This window comes from Bos grunniens, chromosome 5 (genome assembly GCF_055505025.1).
Source record: "Bos grunniens cultivar Pamir isolate PY7600 chromosome 5, Bosgru_T2T1.0, whole genome shotgun sequence".
Classification (NCBI taxonomy): Eukaryota; Metazoa; Chordata; class Mammalia; order Artiodactyla; family Bovidae; genus Bos; species Bos grunniens.
The window spans coordinates 75,498,342-75,514,525 of record NC_141169.1 but is presented as its reverse complement, the minus strand read 5'-3'; the positions used below and the strand labels follow the sequence as shown (position 1 = coordinate 75,514,525).

General features: G+C 48.2%; 1 long non-coding RNA gene across 8 annotated transcripts; it reads left to right on the top strand.

The window, feature by feature from the left end:
• The first annotated feature begins 468 nt into the window (after nucleotides 1-468).
• Nucleotides 469-15,172, top strand: LOC147372429 (uncharacterized). 8 transcript variants are annotated; one of them, XR_015164088.1, is made up of 6 exons: nucleotides 469-590; nucleotides 852-955; nucleotides 6,198-6,296; nucleotides 9,892-9,932; nucleotides 10,115-10,223; nucleotides 14,749-15,172. It is a non-coding gene; the product is annotated as an uncharacterized LOC147372429 (long non-coding RNA). The 8 variants fall into 8 exon arrangements; XR_015164091.1 differs by lacking the exon at nucleotides 14,749-15,172 and having other exon boundaries at nucleotides 9,848-9,932; nucleotides 10,115-10,918; XR_015164086.1 differs by lacking the exons at nucleotides 469-590; nucleotides 852-955 and adding an exon at nucleotides 2,469-2,584.
• Nucleotides 15,173-16,184: the final 1,012 nt, after the last annotated feature.

Sequence of the window (16,184 nt, the reverse complement as noted above, 5' to 3'; positions counted from 1 at the left end):
TGCAATGAGAAGCCCATGTACTCAACCATGAGTAGCACACTCGCTGCAACTAGAGAAAGCAGCCCCTGTCCCCACAGCAGTGAAGACCCAGGGCAGTCAAATAAACAAACAAGGACACTGTTTCCCTAGTTACCTAAGGTAAAGCCTCCTGAGCCCCACTATCTACTGCCACCTTGGTTAGAAATGCACGTGGGCACAGACTCCAGCAGGTAAGGTCCCTACAGGGCCGAGGTTCTGTCCTGTCCCGTGCTAACCCCCACCTGCCCCCTCCTGCATCCCCTCAGCCCCACTCTCCCTGAACCAGGAGGAGGTTGCCCACAGAGCAGCAGGGCCAACCCAGCTCCAGGCCCCTTCCCTGGCCTTGGCCTTGCTCCAGGGCTCTGTGGTGGCCGGGGTGCCCCATGGTCAGCAGCCAGCTCTCCTCCTCTGGATCAAAGCCCTGGAGCTTGAGAGCAACCTGTACCGCATGGCCAGAGCAAGGTCTTCTTTCAGGCCGGCGTGCTGGCCCACCTGGAGCAGGAGCAAGACCTGAAGATCACGGACGTCATCATCGGCTTCCAGGCTTGCTACTGGGGCTACCTGGCCAGGAGGTGAGTTCCGGGACACCCACCTCACCCAGCCTGATCCTCGCTCGGGGTCCCTAACTATCCTGTGGTGGAGGGCACTTAGGAAGTGGGGCCTGGGCACCCTCATGCTGGCAGTTTTCCCCTGGGGAGGCCCACATGGCTTTCCCTGCCCGTGAATTTCTGCCTGAGGTTTAAAGTAAGCAGGCAGCAGGGATGACTGTGCTTGGATTTTCCCTCCAGGAAAGCTACTGCCTCCCACTGTTCCGTCCTGTATCCCTTCTGTAGGTGTGCCACCCAGAGCTGGCTGTCCACTGAGAACCCCAAGCTCTGGAAAGGAGGCATCCTTGAGTCCCAGCAGCTCCAGCAAGCTCAGAAGCAGACTTGTGCAGGTCAGTGGGCAGGGCAGCGGCCCGTTTGCCCCTTGACTCCTCTGTGTCTGGGCTCTGGGGCGTCTGTTGTGGCCTGAGCTCTGAGCACTGGGGACAGAATGTCAAATGGATGTTTGCAGGATGTGAGCTGCTAACATTCTCCCACAAAACACAAGTCCCTGAGTTCCTGGAATAGCACCCCCGCCTCTCCTCTCCTTCAGCTCCCTTACCTGCAAAATGCAACAGGTACATACAGTTGGCTTTAAGAACAAACTATGGTTGGCTATCCTCATGGAATAATCTCCTGTCCTTCCCTCAAACCTGGAGGGAGGGGACCATAATGGACCAGGGACATTTCCAGGGGTGAAGCAGCCCTGAGGGAAGGGCAGGCGGGCCTTCATGGGGGCATCCAGGTCCACTGCAGTCACTTCTGCTTGAGGCAAACCGAGAAGTTCACCAGCAGTCCAGCTGTAGGACTCTCAGACTGTGGGAACTTGACCTGCATTTCTTCATCTGTGAAACGGAGCCAGCACTCCTAGAGCTGATGTGAGATTCAACAGGAAAGGCGTGGACGGTGCCAGCACAGCCCATGCCACTCACTGAGCCCCCGTCCACAGAGGCTCTTTGCTCAGGAACCCAACAGAGGCAGGGCCAGCTCTCTGTTGCAGCCGTCTCTGAGTCGCCAGGACACTGGTTTTCTGATAAACGTCTTCCATTTGGAGAGAAAAAAATCTGTTGTCAGGTGGAGATAAGCCAAGGTCACAAAGGGCAGCGTGCTCTCAGCCCTTGCCACAAACTTCTGCATCCACCTCATGGCAGTGACCACCAAGGCTGGGCCTCCTCCTGTGGGCCCCCGGGACAAAAGGCGTGAGTTCTGTCCCTGCCAGCAGGGCTAAGTCCAGAGGGATCTGATCATAAGGGGTGGAGGCAGGGCTTTGAGTTGCTGAGGCATGACCTTAGGCCCCTCTTCCAGGTACCATGGGCGTAGAGAAGGAAACAGTGGGCTCTGCAGGCGAGGTCACAGAGGGCTTCTCAGAGGAGGCTTCTCAGATTCATGCTTTGCAGAAAGATTTCTCCTGGTTGGGTGCAGCAGGTGTCCTTGGCAGAAGAACCTGTGTGAGCGAATCCTGGAAGCCACATGAGCGTGGCCCTCCACAGCAGAGTATGACCAGTATGCACTGAGCAACTGGTGTGTTCTGGGACAGTACCACGTGCTGGTGGCACAAAGGTGAATGAGGCAGGCCAGCTGGTGAGTGTGGGGTTGGTGGGTGAAAAAGTGGAAATATGGAGGAGTAATTTGCCAAGGGACTCATGCTGTGTTGGTGGCAAGTCTTCCTTCAAGGCGTCTGAGGCAGGGTGGACAGAGTCAAGAAGGACGTGGAATGTCAGGACTGGAGTTGTTTCTCTAGGGTGTCAGCAGGAGGGTGGGAATAACCCAGGGTGGGGCCTGGTGGGCAGGATGTTTGTTTGAATTGAGAACTCAGAAATAAGAGTTTTGACTTTCACTTCTGCTTCCCAGAGTATGTCTGGGCCCAGAGGGTGTATGTGGTCATTGCAGAGACGCACAGCTTGTGGCTGCATTTGCACAGATGTGAACAACTGGATCTTGTTCACACTCAGACAGAGGAAGTTTCCTGAGTAAGCAGGAGGGTAAGACCCCGCCCATCCCATCTTCCCATCCTCAGGACGACTGTCTGAGAAAAGGATGACTGTCCCTAACTGACAGAAGAAGAATGGAAGCTCAGAGGGTGAGGTCAGCAGGTTAAGCAGGGGCAGAGCCTGGATGTGGAGGCGGGTGTGGCTGAGGGCTTCCTCCCAGCCAAGGGACCCTAAACAGAGTAGAGGGAGGGCCACACCTACTCAGGTGGGCTCAGCTCAGGATGTGGACTCCTGAGACATGAGCAGCAACGCCAGAAGGAAGGTGTATGTTCCGGGTACTCAGCCATTAAGGAAGCAGACGGGGTGGAGGAGGACAAGGAGTCAGAGCCTGTCCTCCTATAACCTGGCCACCTTGAAGCTGTCCCAAGGGTGCTAGGCTAGGGTTGATGGGGGAACGGGGTTTTTTTTTAGATACAAGGGATCAAGGTTTGTTGAAAAACCCTGCCTCTGAGTGCTAGGCTCAGTGCCAGGCCCTGGGGGACACTGCAGCCTGGAGACGGGCAGGACACCAAGCGTGGAGTCGAAGGGTGTTGGCTTCCTGTGTTTGCCAAGCCCTCTGCTCTGTGGGTGATGGGAGGTCCTGTGTGGGGAAGGTGGCCCTGCTGGAAGAAGTGAGAAGGGCTCACTGCACAAGGTTCACATACATCCCGGTGTTGCAATATTAAGATAAAAAGCAGAACTCTACAGACATCAGTATAATAGCCTTTTCTAAATCCAGCTTGAACATCTGGGAGTTCATGGCTCACATACTGTTGAAGCCTGTCTTGGAGAATTTTGAATATCGTTTGGCTAGCATGTGAGATGAGTGCAATTGTGCGGTAGTTTGAGCATTCTTTGGCATTGCCTTTCTTTCTGACTGGAATGAAAACTGACCTTTTCCAGTCCAGTGGCCGCTGCTGAGTTTCTTTCAGTCCCTTCAGTTTTTCTCTCTGATTTACGTTGGATCCTTTTGAATGATTGATTGATTAGGATCTTTAGTTTCTTCTCCATTCTCCTTCTCTTTCCCCATTCTCCTCTCTGTCCCCCCTACCCTTCTCCCCTCCCTCCCTTTCTAATTTTAACAGGAGGACTGGGGTTGTGCTGTGTCATCGAGAAGCTGCTTGTTTCATGTCCCCATAAGGGGTCCCACCCCTTATATTTTGAACAGGCTGTGCCCAGGAGGGCAGAGGGTGCCCAGAGGCCCTGGACAGGAGGAGAAGCAGAGAAGAGACAGGGCCCCTGATGATGCGGGAAGGGTTCTCAGACCTGGAGAAACTGAGAAAAAAGGGATCACGACCAGGAAAGTGCCACCTTCAAGAGGAGCTGGAGAGCAACTAGGGGAAGGTGGCAGAGAGAGGCTTGGAGCTGGGCCTCCAGGGACAAGTAACCCGTCACATGGTGAGGCCAGTGGGGAAACACATGTCGTGGGGAGGGGCAGCCTGTGCCAGGTGAGGTGTCAGTCTCGTGTAGCAGGCCCTGTGGAGACAGAGAGTGTGAGGAAGACAGGAGCCGGGGCAGTCGGGAGGATCCTGGTGCTCGGCCAGGGACTTTCTTAACGCCCCTTTCCCTTCCCAGGGAGGGTGACTGCAGGCACAGGAGGGAGATGGATGGTGAGAATCTGTCTGCCCACGAGAAGGGAAGGGATGCGTGACTGGCCATGCAGCTGGGCAGGGTCAGGCTTCTCCAGGGTCCTCCCCTCTCCCACCAACAGCCTTCCGAAAGGGACCAATCAGAGGCTAACAGAGGAGGAAGCCCTGGATAGGAATCCAGCAGAGGAAGCACTATCAGCATCCACATCCAGCTGAGGCCCCAGACAAGGGTCAGGAAGAGGCCAAGAATGGGAGGGAAGGACGGAAGGATGAGTCAAGTGTTCAAGGCATTTACAGTGGTTTGTCGTTATCCAGGAGCCGGCCCTTCTGCCTGAGCCCTCCTCTTCTTTCTACTTGACTCTGTTCTCATGTTTCATGATTTCAATAGGCTGACCTGCCTCCTGAAGTCCTACAGCTTTGGGGCAGAGGAGGAGGCAGGGAGCCCGCCAGCTCTCCTCTTCCATCTACTTGAAGGAGGGCCTGCCTTTGTGAATTCTCTTCCATCCACATGACGGTGCCTCCAGCCTTTGACACAAGGCACACTCCCTAAAAACAAGCTGATGGTTACTCTTCCTGAGGGAGAGCTGTGAACATCTCAGAGGAAGGTACAGAGAGAAAGATTCTAGGCTTGGAGCTTAGGTGAGGGGATTTAGGGGAAGCTCTAAGGAAATGGGACTGCTCTAGATTGGGAGCTGCAGAGAATGGGAGGCAGCACTACCAACGGGTTCTCAGTACCTCATCTATGGAGAGGGGAGAGCAGAGCGAGGCTGAAGGTGTGATTGGTAAGAAGGAGCAGTCCTGCTTTTCAGCCAGGGGAGGGGGCGTGGTGTTGGGGGGCGCAGTGACAGGTGTTTGCTGTCTCCTTCGCTCCTGCTCTCAGGGTGACCCTGTGTGAGGCTGCAGTTCTGTGAGAGTCTTACATCCAATGGGAGAAGAGCAGCACCCTGTTGTGATCCCAGGCCAGCCTCCGGGTGTCAGGGGTTCTTTCTTTCTCAATCCTTTATAAACATTCGTGTAAATAAACAGAAAGGAAAATACCTATAGACTTCAAGACTCCTCTTATTATTAAATTCAGTTAACAAAATACTTCCCATTTCATTTACTCTTCTTTGCACCATAGAAACAAAAGAAAGATACCAGCTCAGTTGTGTCCAACTCTTTGCAGCCTCATGGACTGTAGCCCTCCCAGCTCCTCTGTGCATGAGATTTCCCAGGCAAGAATACTGGAGTGGACAAGCATTTCTTTCTCCAGTGGATTCTCTCTGCCCAGGCATTGATCCCATTTCTCTTTCGTCTTGCGTCTCCTGCATAACCACTAGCATTCTTTTTAACCTTTATGTCTCTCTTTTTAGCCACACTTTTCTAAAGTCCTCTCCTTTGAATATTATTATGAACTCATGGCCTTTCACAGACTCAGCCTGTCTCATTGAAACATTCATAGCAATCATTCTCTTTTACTGTTATTAGTATATGTGGGTGCCCCCTTATGACCACTTTTCTGATCATCTTCAAGAGCATCCTTGTCTTTGCAGGAGCAGAGATGCAGTCTCTGGAATTCACCTCCCCTGCAAGTGGTCTTCCTTCCTTTGAGTGGACGGAAGCCCATGGCTGCACGTGTGGGTGGGCAAGATGCTGCCGGACAATATCTGTCCGAGGCACACATTTCTTCTTGTCATTTAATTCAGCTTCTTCCATCATCTTTAAGGTGGTAGCACTAGAAACCACCCCATTCTTTGGGTTACTGACTGCTATAAAGTGACTGTTGCTGTCTTAGAGTAAAACAATCCAGTCCTAAGTACATATGGTTAAAACCTCATATGTACCATATGAGGGTTCTGCTCATTCCTTCCCAAGGAAAAGCGTCTTTCGATAGTTAATCAGTGTCTTTCAATGCTATTACTACATTGGGAGCTGCAATAGTGTGAGAATGTGTGCCCAGGAGACAGGAACCTGGACTTGGAGTCTGGCTCTAGCACTAGCTGTGTGCTTTGAGTTAATTGCTTCACCTCTCTGAGCTTCAGTTTCCCTTCTTATAGGATCATTGTGAGAACTAAAAGGAAGTGAATTCATACCAAGCAGTTGGGAAGGTTCCTGGTGCAAAGTGGGAAGTCATCAATCACAATAGCTAATAAGTGGTAAGTATTGCATTTTGCTTTTTCTTGACTTAAATTTGGTAGTATTTATTTACTTATTAGGAAAAATAAGGATTTCATTTATTTGTATACTTTCTATTATACCTTTCCCCTTCTTCGCCTTTTATCATTATTCTACTAATTGTATATCCTCTGTTATGAAGCTTTGTACTTGTAAGCACTTTATTTACATCTTTGTTTCTTATGCTCTCTACTGGACCTACTATTTCTTGATTCCCAGCTTTGTAAACTGAGATATTAATCCTCCTCCCTTCAGTATTTTAGCTCCCAAGTTCTAGAAGTATCGATGCACGATACTGGATGCTTGGGGCTAGTGCACTGGGACGACCCAGAGGGATGGTATGGGGAGGGAGGAGGGAGGAGGGTTCAGGATGGGGAACACATGTATACCTGTGGCGGATTCATTTTGATATTTGGCAAAACTAATACAATTATGTAAAGTTCAAAAATAAAATAAAATTTAAAAAAAAGAAAAGTAAAAAAAATAAATAAAAGATAGAGGTTATTTTATTAAGATAAAGGTTATTTTATAATGAGTATAAATGAAGTAAAACAAGGATTTTTGACTCACTAATAAACCTGTGAGTTATATCATATTATATATATATTAATAGTACTTCATTTTAAAACTCTCTCCAAAGGACTTGGACATAGATATATTTACGGATTTTTTTTTTCATCAAACAAAAGAGTTTACAATTTTTGGTGATATTTTAATACATTTTTAAGAGCTAACTTGTACCAAATAGCTGTACATGCTTCTCAGCAGTTCACTGCAGTTCAGTTCAGTCGCTCAGTCGTGTCCGACTCTTTGCAACCCCATGAACTGCAGCACGCCAGGACTCCCTGTCCATCACCAACTCCCAGAGCCTACCCAAACTCATGTCCTTTGAGTCAGTGATGCCATCCAACCATCTCATCCTCTGTTGTCCCCTTCTCCTCCTGAGCTTTAGTTTTTCCTGATGTTTCTAACTGGATTCCTTTTCACCCCTTGCACTGTTTATCTTCAGCATTTCCTCCATTTCTTTCCAACGGTGCCTCATGTGGTACCGAGTCTCCTGTCCCCACAGACTCTGGACTTTTTACCCCATTCTGAACTGGTTTCTCTCTAGATCTGCCGTGTGCCCAGCTGTGATCCTTGGATTCCCTTCTCTCTGGGTTGATGTTCCTGATTCCTGGATCACATTCAGGAATCTTTCTTTCTCTTGGTTATCCTTTGCATCATCACACACACACATCTTTTCTTTCCCTCTGCACCTCACTCTCAAGTAACTTGCTCAGGAACGACTGTGAATAGCAACGTTTCTATTCTCCATTTAGCTCCATTTCTTCTGTCATTTAAAAAAATTTCTGGAAGCTTTTTTTGACCTTCTTTTCCAATCTTTCTTTAGACTTACTTGGTAAACACATTAATTCCCAAGATTTTTTTTGTCTGTTTAATTTCTTCTCACTTCTCAGTGCATCTCATTTTATGAATAAAAATCCTTTCTAATTGACATAACGACCTGGGTTCAAGTGTTAAAAATTATGTTCTTCCCTCAAAATTGTCCATCCATCTCTTCTGGTGTCATTTCTCATCTGTTTGTCTAAGTCACCCTTTTTCACATTGTCATTGTTTCCATGTAGCTAATCGTGGATGACCCATTCATATTTAAGAGGGAGTAAAGTTGACTGGTAAGCTGCCCTGTAGAGTGCTTGCCTGCTGCTGCTGCTGCTAAGTCGCTTCAGTCATGTCCGACTCTGTGTGACCCCATAGATAGCAGCCCACCGGGCTCCCCCATCCCTGGGATTCTGCCAGAATCCAGGCAAGAACACTGGAGTGGGTTGCCATTTCCTTCTCCAATGCATGAAAGTGAAAAGTGAAAGTGAAGTCGCTCAGTCGTGTACCACTCTCAGTGACCACATGGACTGCAGCCCACCAGGCTCCTCCATCCATGGGATTTTCCAGGCAAGAGTACTGGAGTGGGTTGCCATTGCCCTCTCCAAGAGTGCTTGCCTGAGGACCCCTAAATTCCAGAATACAGAAATTTTTTTTCTGGAGCCTCTGAATTAAGATTTTCCTCCGTCTGGTGTGGATTTGGGTGAATATGTGATGGGATGTGGGTTGCTGGGACTATCCCCTGCTTTCTCCTTCTGTGTCACTCTCATTTTGCTCTAAGCAAGCATTCCTGTCGCCTGTACACCTTCTCTCAGTTTCTTTCCTCCACTCCTCTTTATTCAGCAGTCACTTCTTAATCCACTCAGTCTTCAAACTATTGCTGAAGACTCTGGGCTCCTGCTGCCCACATTCCTGGCTTTATATTAGCAGCAGAGCACCGAGAGGCAAGGTATGGGCTCTTGAGCCCAGAAAGTGGGTTGAAACCTAGTCTGTCATGGACAAGATTTCTGACCTTGGGCAAGTCACGTAACATCTATGAAAAAAGGAGAGGAGTTGGGGTATATATCTCAAGGGTTACTGGAATGATCCAAATTATATTCGGTAAAGTCTTAGATCAACTATCAGTAGAGAACAAAGACCACAAGCACAGAGACTCCTCCTATCAGTAGCCATTATTACAACTGTAAGCATGTTTCCTATCATTTCAGTAAGGTTTCCTATCATCTCAGGAGGAGGAGATGATAAATGCACTTGTCTTCTTACAATACTGCTGAATGTAATCAACGTTTGCTTCCATTCATTATCTACCAAGGCAATGTAATCTCAAACAGAATTAAAAAATTCTCTCTCAATAAAGATCTGTTTTGAAGTAGAGACTTCTGAGAATTGGCAAGATTAAAAGAATTGACACCCTCATATATGAATATAACTGTAATCAATTGGTGCAATTTTTTGGCACAACAGAGCGACTCTAGGTATGAAAATATTTAAAATGTTTAGAGCTCTGACCAAATCATTCTACTTCCAGAAACAGCTTAAGGACATGGTCTGAAGTACACGCAAAGTTTCATACAAGAAGCGTGTTCTTTACACTATTATTTACACAAACAATTAGAAACACCCCAAAGTGCCACAGTCAGGGGAGGACCACAGAGAGGACTGGGCACCATCCAGGTCCTCAGCTGCCCAGGGCAGGGCTGCAGGGAGGGGGCTTGTGGGAGAAAGGCTCCTGCAGAAGGAAGGAGGATGTGGGCTGTGGGAGCTGCAGCACCAGAAACTTTATCAAGGCAGAGATTCAGTCACAGGGAGCAAGACATCATTTTGAAATAAAAAGAGTCATTTACCAATTAACATATATCCCCAGGTAAGTATTTTTGTATATTGTTGAGAGTACAGCATAGTTATCATTAACCTGCTATTTGAATCAGAAAGACTTGGGTTCAAGTCCAGACTCTGGCACCAGCATGAAGTCTTGGGCTGACCCATGTTTAGGTGAGTTTCAGGAGCCTGCACATCATAGACACTGAATCAATAGTAGTTATTACCAATTAGTGACACAGGTGTCCCGACCTCACATAATTCCCAGAGTATTCCTTTCTATGCTCCTTTCTATGTGCTCTTCATCTCTGGTTTTACTGCTCCTATAACTTCACAGATGGCTGTCTCCTGTTTGATTACCTTCTCCCTGTGCCCCAACAGGAGAGCAGGACTCTGACTCAGCTTGGAAGGAGCTGTAGGAGGTGAGTGACTTTTCTTAACTAACAGCCAGCAGAGCCCAGGGGACAGGGAAACGCAGAGGGTTAAGTCCCTGGTGGCACTGGTGGCCGTCTCAGGGGAATCCACCAGAGGCGTCCCCCTCGTTGTTCCCTGCAGCTGCTGCTCACTGCTGATCTAGCCCACAGTCTGTTTTCTCTTCCCCAAGGGTGAAGCCACACCTCCTTCCAGCCTGACTTGGACGAGTGAGCCGAAGGGACATCTCCAAGACCCTGCTGCTGCCATCATGAGCTCGATAGACCTCTTTTACTGCTCAGGTAGTCAGCTGTCTCTTGTCTGGCTGGTTTCACTTGTGATCCAGAATTGAGGGTGGTGCCTCCAGGCTGAGAAAACCCACAAAGGAATCAAAAACCAAGAAGTGGGTGGCTAAGCATTCCGGAGTCCTCCAGAGAGGCCAGGGGAGCCCCCTGCATTCAGGGTTCTATCCGTACAGCCTCAATCCCAGCCCTCTCCTCAGGGCACCAGAGCACGCTGTCTACTTCCTCCTCCACTGCCATCCAGCAAGGGACTCAGAAGTGAGGCCAAGACAGCCCGCGGTGAGGGGGACAGCTGGTAGGGATCCCCAAGGTCAGACGGGAGAGGGAGAGGAGGTCCCCCAACATCCCTGGAGCTTCTCCTTCCCTCTCCCTTGCTCCAAGCCTCCTTCTGCTCCCCGAACCTGGGGTGTCACCACAGAGGCTGTTTCCTCCAGTTCTCAACGTGCAACCCCTCCACCTCAGCCACTCCACAAGGGTTAGGGGACCCTGAATTGAACTCAGGTCAGGACTGTGCCTCCTCAGTCCTCAGGGAGGGGTGGTCAGAGCTTTAACATATGAACTGGGGCAGAGAGGACACATATGTTCCACCCATAATACCAGGGACCTTTGGTCAGGAAGATGGACCTTAAACATTTTCAGTTCAGTTCAGTTCAGGCGCACAGTCATGTCCAACTCTTTGCAACCCATGGACTGCAGCACGCCAGGCCTCACTGTCCATCACCAACTCACAGAGTTTACTCAAACTCATGTCCATTGAGTTAGTGATACCATCCAACCATCTCATCCTCTGTTTTCCCCTTCTCTTCCCGCCTTCAATCTTTCCCACCATTAAGGTCTTTTCAAATGAGTCAGTTCTTCGCATCAGGTGGCCAAAGTATTAGAGTTTCAGCCTCAGAATCAGAACCTCCAGTGAATATTCAGGACTGATTTCCTTTAGGATGGACTGGTTGGATCTCCTTGCTGTCCAAGGGACTTTCAAGAGTCTTCTCCAATACTATAGTTCAAAAGCATCAATTCTTTGGCACTCAGCTTTCTTTATAGTCCAACTCTCACATCCATACATGACTACTGGAAAACCATGGCTTTGACTAGACAGACCTTTGTTGGCAAAGTAATATCTCTGCTTTTTAATATGCTGTCTCAAATCAGATCGGATCAGATCAGTCACTCAGTCGGGTCCCACTCTTTGCGACCCCATGAATCGCAGCACGCCAGGCCTCCCTGTCCATCACCAACTCCTGGAGTTCACTGAGACTCACGTCCATCGAGTCAGTGATGTGATCCAGCCATCTCATCCTCTGTCGTCCCCTTCTGCTCTTGCCCCCAATCCCTCCCAGCATCAGAGTCTTTTCCAATGAGTCAACTCTTCGCATGAGGTGGCCAAAGTACTGGAGTTTCAGCTTTAGCATCATTCCTTCCAAAGAAATCCCAGGGCTGATCTCCTTCAGAATGGACTGGTTGGATCTCCTTGCAGTCCAAGGGACTCTCAAGAGTCTTCTCCAACAACACCACCACCACAAAAGCATCAATTCTTTGGCGCTCAGCTTTCTTCACAGTCCAACTCTCACATCCATACATGACCACAGGAAAAACCATAGCCTTGACTAGACGAACCTTTGTTGGCAAAGTAATGTCTCTGCTTTTGAATATGCTATCTAGTTTGATCATAACTTTCCTTCCAAGGAGTAAGCGTCTTTTAATTTCATGGCTGCAGTCACCATCTGCAGTGATTTTGGAGCCCAGAAAAATAAAGTCTGACACTGTTTCCACTGTTTCCCGTCTATTTCCCATGAAGTGATGGGACTGGATGCCATGATCTTCGTTTTCTGAATGTTGAGCTTTAAGCCAACTTTTTCACTCTCCACTTTCACTTGTATCAAGAGGCTTTTTAGTTCCTCTTCACTTTCTGCCATAAGGGTGGTGTCATCTGCATATCTGAGGTTATTGATATTTCTCCTGATAATCTTGATTCCAGCTTGTGTTTCTTCCAGTCCAGCGTTTCTCATGATCTACTCTGCATATAAGAAAATAAGCAGGGTGACAATATACAGCCTTGACATACTCCTTTTCCTATTTCGAACCAGTCTGTTGTTCCATGTCCAGTTCTAACTGTTGTTTCCTGATCTGCATACAGATTTCTCAAGAGGCAGATCAGGTGGTCTGGTAGTCCCACCTCTTTCAGAATTTTCCACAGTTTCTTGTGATCCACACAGTCAAAGGCTTTGGCATAGTCAATAAAGCAGAAATAGATGTTTTTCTGGAACTTGCTTGCTTTTTCCATGAGCCAGCGGATGTTGGCAATTTGATCTCTGGTTCCTCTGCCTTTTTTAAAACCAGCTTGAACATCTGGAAGTTCACGGTTCACATATTGCTGAAGCCTGGCTTGGAGAATTTTGAGCATTACTTTACTAGCATGTGAGGTGAGTGCAATTGTGTGGGTAGTTTGAGCATTCTTTGGCATTGCCTTTCTTTGGGATTGGAACGAAAATCAACCTTTTCCAGTCCTGTGGCCACTGATGAGTTTTCCAAATGTGCTGGCATATTGAGTGCAGCACTTTCACAGCATCATCTTTCAGGATTTGAAAGAGCTCAGTGGAATTCCATCACCTCCACTAGCTGTGTTTGTAGTGATGCTTTCTAAGGCCCACTTGACTTCACATTCCAGGATGTCTAGCTCTAGGTGAGCGATCACACCATCATGATTATCTGGGTTGTGAAGATCTTTCTTGTACACTTCTGTGTATTCTTGCCATCTCTTCTTAATACCTTCTGCTTCTGTTAGGTCATACCATTTCTGTCCTTTATCGAGCCATCTTTGCCTGAAATGTTCCCTTGGTATCTCTAATTTTCTTGAAGAGATCTCTAGTCTTTCCCATTCTGTTGTTTTCCTCTATTTCTTTGCATTAGTCGCTGAGGAAGGCTTTCTTATCTCTCCTTGGCTGTCTGGGGAAGCCTTACAAATAGCTGTAAAAATAGAGAAGTGAAAAGCAAAGAAGATAAGGAAAGATATAAGCATCTGAATGCAGAGTTTCAAAGAATAGCAAGGAGAGATAAGAAAACCTTCTCAGAAACCACTTACTTTGAACTAAAGACGACACTGGGTGCAGAATACACGGAGAGGCAGTGGAACTAGCAATGAGACACAGAAAGACAAAAGGGCTGAAAATGGGGGATAGTCAGAGAGGCAGGATTGTTGGGATCCAGGGGAAGTAGCAGGGGCTGCTCTATCGCCCTTCCTGGGGTCTGATGCCCCAGCAAAAAGAGTCTCCTCCTGGTGGTGGCCTCTAGCCCGACTTCTCCAACAACTCGCCTTTGATCCCAGCATTTTATCTTAATTAGGCTGTGACTTCTTTTGTCTGCTTATTTCTTTAATTGAAGTAGAGTTGATTCACAATATTCTGTTAGTTCAGGTGAACATCGAAGTGATTCAATTATACATAATCTATGTATATACCTATATTCTTTTTAATTTTTTTTATTACAGGTTATGATAAGATACTGACTATTATTCCCTGTGGTATACATAAAGTCCTTGTTTTTTTTAATCCATTTTATGTATGGTAGTGTGCATCTGTTAATCCCATACTCCTAGTTTACCCCTCTCTCTCTTTAGTAACAACAAGTTATGTTTTCTATGACTATGAGTCTGTTTTGGTTTGTTCATAAGTTCATTTGGACTCTTCTTTTGGCCGTGCCAAGCAGTTTGTGGGATCTCAGATCCCCGACGTGGGATAAACTTGGCCATAGCAGCAAAACCACCAAATTCGAACCACTAGAGCACCAGGGAACCACCTAGACTATTTCTTAGATTCTCCATGTAAGTGATATTATGTATCTGTCTCTTCTGCCAGACTTACTTCACTTAGTATGATCACCTCTAGATCCATACATGTTACTACAAAAGGCATTGTTTCATTCTTTTTATGGCTGAGTCATATTCCATTGTTTGTATGTACCACATTGTCTTTATCCCTTCATCTGTTGACGGACATTTAGGTTGCTTCCATGTCTTGGCTATTGTAAATAGTGCTGCTATGCATGTATCTTTTCGAACTGGAACTTTTTTTTTTCCAAATATATGCCCTGAAGTGGGATTGCTGGATCACCTGATAGCTTGATTTTTAGTTTTTAAGGAACTTCTTTACTGTTTTCCATAATGGCCACACCAATTTACATTCCCAGCAACAGTGTAGGAGGCTTGCCTTTTCTCCACATCATCTCCAATACTGATTGTCTGTAGACTTTGACTTGATGGCCCTTCTGATTGGTAGGGGGTGATCTCTTATTGTAGTTTTGATTAGCATCCACAGAGGATGAGATGGTTGGATGGCATCACTGACTCAATGGAGATGAGTTTGAGTGGACTCCGGGAGTTGGTGATGGACAGCGTGGCCTGGCATGCTATGGTCCATGGGGTCGCGAAGAGTCGGACACGACTGAGCGCCTGAACTGAACTGAATGAATAATTAGCAGTGTTCAGCCTCTTTGCATATGCTGGCTAGCCATCTGTATATCTTCTTTGAAGAGTGGTCTATGTAGAACTTCAGGCAGTGGCTTCTTGGTGACAGTGGTGGTGATGATGGTGGCGGCAGCAGTGGTGATGACAACTCAGTGGATGGAGCATCTGACAAGTATCCAGGTGCCCTTTGAGTTCAGGGTGCACCGAGAGACCAGTGAAGTTCCCATGAAATTCCCAGTGTTGTGTAGGAACAGAGATTGATTTGGGAAAAAGAGAAAGAAAGATGAAGCAGAAGGCATCAACAGGTCAAGGAACTATGCGGTGTGTCAAGGAGATCAACCAGCCTGGGGTCAACAGACAAGGCCTCTCTGACCCTCAATTTCCTCCTCAGTTGAGGATGAAGCAGAACAAGATATTCTAGGACCATCTGCCTCTCTCCACATTGTGTTCTACAGACTTTAGTTCAATAAATATGAACTGATTGACTGAGGCTTCCTTGCATTGATTGATGAGCTCAGCTGGGCTCCAGATGCCTGACCTCCTTCCCCATGAGCCTGTCTCCCAGGGTCTCAGGAAGCACATCCTCCATGGCTTCTCCTGCCTGCCTGCTGGGCTCCCATAAAGTTGTTTCCCTCAGACCCTGGAGCCCCGCAGGCCCCATGGGACACCAGGGGGAGCCCATGTTGTCTCACTTGGGCTGAGCACGGGGATATTCCTCCTCCAGCCCTGGGGACAAGGATGGACACGGGGCACCTGAGGGTGATTGAGAGCAGAGGGCTTGTGTGCAGGTGTGAGGAGGGGAGTCAGCCGTAAACAGAGGGGCAGAGAGAGAGAGCACACGCCTCACCCAGGCTGCCTTCACGTTTCACCAGGACTCCTGTAGGAACTTCCAGAACGGTCTTCCTGTGTTTACCTTGGGGCACCGCCCTGCCTCACCTATCTATTCCCCACATGGGGCTAGAAAAACTCTTAAGAATATTGATCTTAGCTCTACCTGTTTCCCCTCCTCCACAGCTGCCTATGACTCTGAGCGCAGACGCTCAAAGCCTCACTGCAGCCTAGCCTGCTGGAGCCTGCGGTCCCCCCTAGGGCAGAGCTGGATGCCAGGCTCACTCCATCCCCAGGAGCAGGACTGAGTGGCTGGGGGAAGTGGGCAGGAAGGAGGGAAAGTCCATCCAAGGCTATGTTCTGACCTGGCCACCCATCTGGGATTGCAGCTGCCTGGACCTTCTAAGGAGCCTTCATGGGATGCCTCAGGCTCCTCCTCTCCAGGGTGGAGAGGGGAGCATCTGGGTGTGGCTCTCGCCACCATGGGCCTGCTCCACAGGGCACAACTCTCTGTGTTTCCACGTGTGGAGCATGTGAGCACCTAACAGTTTCCCATGCCTGGAGCCCAGGGCAGGAAGCCAGAGACCTGGGACCTGGAAATGATCCCAGGACATCTCCTAAGTCCCTCCCCACATGCTGCAGAGCCTTCTCCACACTTTTGTCCAAACCTCCCT